The sequence below is a fragment of the Nicotiana tabacum genome, chromosome 13 (assembly GCF_000715075.1).
Source record: "Nicotiana tabacum cultivar K326 chromosome 13, ASM71507v2, whole genome shotgun sequence".
Lineage (NCBI taxonomy): Eukaryota > Viridiplantae > Streptophyta > Magnoliopsida > Solanales > Solanaceae > Nicotiana > Nicotiana tabacum.
The window spans coordinates 108,131,429-108,136,710 of NC_134092.1; positions in this window are offsets into that span (position 1 = coordinate 108,131,429).

The window sequence follows — 5,282 nt, forward strand, 5'->3', positions numbered from 1 at the left end:
TGATAAGAAAAAATTAAATAAATATTACATTATGATAAAATTTATTGTCGAATTTTTACATAAATATTCAACTTACAAAATTAGTATGTTTCTCTCATAAAGCGGCCTTCCAGAGTACTAGATTATTATTGTAATTTTCTCATCCCATTATGTTATTTAATGTACTTTTAATTTTAATCTATTTCAGTCGCTACTGTATTAAATATTTATTTTTATGATAATCAATGAACATTGTGTTATTTAGTAACAACATATTATATTTCAGTTTTGCACTTTACATTTTTTGAAGGTTATATATTTTTATACAATTATAACTTATAATAAAATTAACTTACAATTTTATATAAAAATAAAATATACGAAAATTAATTTATAAAAATTATACACCAAAATTAAAATATAAAATTTATATTATAAAGATATTACATAAAAACTATAAGTAATTACAAAATTATAATATGTTAAATTAAAAGTGTTATATAATAAAAGATAATAATAAAATAATGATGAATAGTAATGGTGTTGATGAATAGTGTTATACCAAATTTGGTGTAACACTATTCACACACCAAAATAGTATTGGGTTGGAGCACCGAAACATCAAATCTTACACTAAAATGGTGTTTGATGTCAAAATTGGTGTTGGGTCGGAGATGGTCGAAGAAGAACACATGCATAGACACTAGATGGGACCCCCCTCTTTTTAATTTTTGTGTGTTTTAGTAATTTCTTAATATTTGGCCTTAGTATAAATACTATGTTTAGGCTCGTTTTTTAGTACTTTAGATCAGATTTTAAGCATTGTTTGATAGAGAAATTACCTTCTCCTAGTTCTTTAATGAACTACTTGGTAATCTGAATTCCATGTTTTCTTAGGGGCATTTACAGCCATACCTTATATTTGTGCCACCTTTTAACCTGTATCCTATTTTTAAAAATTATTGATTTGGTAGTCAGGTGACAGAAAAATCCGTAATAATATGACAATTATACCCCTGACAAAAGATATAAAACTTGCATCACACATTAATCGCGTGAGATCTCCTCCTCTCCTCTCACCTTGGAGCTAAAATTTCATGCTAATGTAGCATGGAGTTGTTTCACATTGAAGCTAAAACTTCATGCTAATGCATGTTGAAATTATTTATCCTGCAGTCTACCATTTGTCACGAGTTTTATCTGAAACTTCAGTCTAAACATGCTGAAGTTATTTAGTTCATTTGCTAAAATTTCAGACTAAATATGCTTAAGTTATTTAGTTCATTTGCTAAAATTTCAGACTAAACAAGCTTAAACTATTTAGTTCATTTGCTAAAATTTCAGACTAAATATGCTTAGGCTATTTAGTTCATTTGCTAAACCTTAAGACTAAACATGCTTAAACTTTTGTCTTGCAGTATGTAATTTTCTAATGAGTTTTTGCTAATGCATGCTGAAATTATTTAGTTCATTTGCTAAAATTTCAGACTAAACATGCTGAAATTATTTAGTTCATTTGCTAAAACTTCAAACTAAACACGCATAAGTTTTTAGTTCATTTGCTAAAATTTCAGACTAAACATGCTTAAATTATTTAGTTCATTTGCTAAAACTTCAGACTAAACATGCTTAAGTTTTTGTTTTGCAGTATGTAATTTTCTTATGAGTTTTTGCGAATGCATGCTGAAATTATTTAGTTCATTTGCTAAAATTTCATACCAAAACATGCTGAAATTTTGTCATGCAATCTACAATTTTGTCATGAGTTTTATCCAAAATTTCAGTCTAAACAAGCTGAAGTTTTTTAGTTCATTTGCTAAAACTTCAGACTAAACATGCTTAAGTTTTTGTCTTGCAGTATGTAATTTTCTTATTAGTTTTTCTAATGTATGCTGAAGTTATTTAGTTCATTTGCTAAAATTTCATACCAAAACATGCTGAAGTTTTGCCCTGCAGTCTACAGTTTGTCAATAGTCTTTTATTAAAGAAGGGCGAAATCGTCTTTTTAAAACGCTTTTAATAAAAAAAATGGGTACGGTTGCAAACAGAAAAACAAAACGAATATAAATTAAAAAGGGACTACCAAATAGGGCGGCCATGGAATTTTTACGTTTTCTTGTGACCACTAGTCAGAAGTTTTTCGCTATCCACAAAGATTTTATACCAGTAGAGATTTACTTTCTTTTCTGATAAACTTGATTGGGTATTCGGTATCTCAATACTTTGAAGTCTTCTAGTAAAAAAAGAAAAGAAAAAGGAAAACAAAAAAGTCAAAAAAATTTATTCTATTTTTTCGTTATTGTGATTGCATTATTTTTACTGATTTAGTAAGGATCGATTCTGCTGGAAATTTCATTTAAGAATCCTTAAGTGCTTGTCCCGTTGTCCGCAACTGTTCTTAACCTTGAGTACTATTTTTTTAAAATAAAAAAATAATATAATTCTATGGAATACTAGTTACTTCACTAACAATAAGTAACAAATAACTCTATCTACCAAATCTAAAAAGATGAGAAGAAATCACCTAGTGTTTTTGTTTCTATTGGAATTTGAATATGAGACATCACGATTCTCAACTCACACTGCTTTGACAATAATTATCTTAAGCATGGAAAAATAAATGGTCATTACTTGGACAAAATTTTCAAATAAAGAATTTTTTGAACCGTTAGAAACTAACTTCTAAAACTATAATATTTCAAAGGAAATCATAACCTAATTTGCTTTAGAGAGTTATACCTTTTAAAGTTGCGACAATGTATCACGTAATGAAAAATAGAGGTGTTTAACTCAACTTTCCAAACTTCCAACTACTCAAAAACTCTACCAACCCACTTCGAGCATACTATAATCTATATTTTATCAAATTAATTTCAGCATGCCCAAACTAAAATTGGTCTCCTTGAGGAACTATCTCCTCTAACATATTCCATCCATATTCGACACGTGTATTTAATTACTTTATATAATCTTACTATGAATGTTTTAGAATTACTTTGGAAGTCTTTAAAAAGTTTAAAACATGCATCGTTTAGTATTTATTAGGGATTGTCACGATCCGAAATTCCCAACTTCAGGATCATGATGACGCCTAACATTTCACTTGCTAGGCAAGCCAACATTAAATTAATCTTAACTATTTTAAAGCAAATTTAATTAAATAGAAGTCAATTACTGAAATAAAGTGCGGAAGGCCATAAATACCGAATTATCAAAATACATCCCCGAATCTGGTGTCACAAGTACACGAGCTACTAGAATAATACAAATAAAGGTCTCAATAAAATTCAAGTTGTTTGAAAGATAATACACATCTGAGATAAGATAGAAGAGGACTTCAGAACTACGAACGCTGTGTAGTTATACCTCAAGTCTCCTCTGAGTAGCTGAATCCAAGCACGTCTATGGTACGCCACTGAGACCAACTCCAAAATCTGTACAAGAAGTGCAGGGTGTAGTATGAGTACAACCGACCAAATGTACTCCGTAAGTGTCGAGCCTAACCTCGACGAAGTAGTGACGAGGCTATGACAGGACACGTACGTAAACAACCTGTACAAGTATATACAAATACGAAGCGACAATAAAACAATAAATAACACTTTATAAATTTGGGAGGGAACATGCGAAGGGGGTTGATATAATAATTTCAGCCGGAGAATTATCACTTAGCAGCCAAATAATTCCTCAACAATAAAATGAGCAACTGATGATATGAAAATGGCATGGCATCACCCTTCGTGATTTTACTCTCATTTGACACGGTATCACCCTTCGTACTTTTACACTCTCTGAAAATGACACGGCATCACCCTTCGTGCTTTTACACTCACCAATGGCACGGCAACAACCTTCGTGCTTTTACGCTCTTCCTTACCACGACAATGGTATTATAGATAATGAAAACGGCACGACATCACCCTTCGTGCTTTTACACTTTTCCTTACCATGAAAATAATAATATAATTTCGGAAGAGTATTTAAATGCGGGGATATACACTTATCAATTATTTTAATACCAGAATACCGACTTTACCTTCCAAAATATTCAACAATAATTAAATAAATAATAATTTTACGAATAATGATCACATAATCAATAATAAACTTAAGCAGAAATATCTTAATTAAATAGGCAATTATTTACCATAAACGAATTCCACACGCATGCTTTGACTCAACCACAATACATAAGTACTCGTCACCTCATATATATATTGTACCCGCATATTAAATCACGTAGAAAATAGACAAATAAGTCCTACTCCCTCAAGTCAAGGTTAACCACAACACTTACCTCGCTTTCCAATCAAATTCAAGATTCCAATAAACCTTTGCCTCGCGAATTCGTGTCCGAAATCCTCAAATCCAATTCAAAGTTGTGAAAATTCCCTTTGAAATCGCCTAAATTCGAGACTCAAAACTTAAAAATGAGTAAAAATGGCTAACTCCCGATTTATAAACATTCTGTCCAGCATTTTCGCATCTGCGAACTTATTTTCGCATCTGCGAGAAAAATCTCGCATCTGCGAAATGGCTTACCCAGCGTGTGTCCGCATCTACGGAACTTGAGCCGCATTTGCGGCTGCGCAGAAGCGCATAAAGTAGCCGCAGAAGCGGTGCCGTCCTCATTTGCGAAGGCCGAGCCGCAGAAGCGGTGCCACACCTGCCCTCCAAAAGTCGCATGTGCGAAACACCAGAACTAGAACTGGTAGTTTTTGCAAAAAAGATCCGAAATATGTCCGAAACTCACCCGAGCCACTTGGGACCTTGTCCAATTATTCCAACAAGTCCCTTAATATAATACGGACTTACTCGGGGTCTCAAATCAAATCAAACAATATCTAAATTACAATTTACACCTCAATTCGAACTTAAGAATTTCAAACCTTTCCATTTATCAAAACTTATGCCGAAACATGTTAAATGAATCCGGAATGCCTTCAAATTTGTCACACAAGTCATAAATGACATAATAGAGCTATTTAAATTTTCGAAATTGGATTCCGACCCCGATATCAAAAAGTCAAATCCGTGGTCAAACTTTGGAAATCTTTAGCCTTTAAATTTCTAGTTTTCGTTATTAAATGGCCATAACTTGAGATAGAGACCTCCAAATTAAATTTCGGGCATACAGCCAAGTCCCAAATTACGATACAGACCTACCGAAATTGTCAAAACACTGATCCGGGTTCGTTTGCTCAAAATATTGACCAAAGTCAACTCAATTGAGTTTTTAAGGCTCTATTTAACATTTTAATCTATTTTTCGCATAAAAACTTTCCGAAAAATTATACGGACTG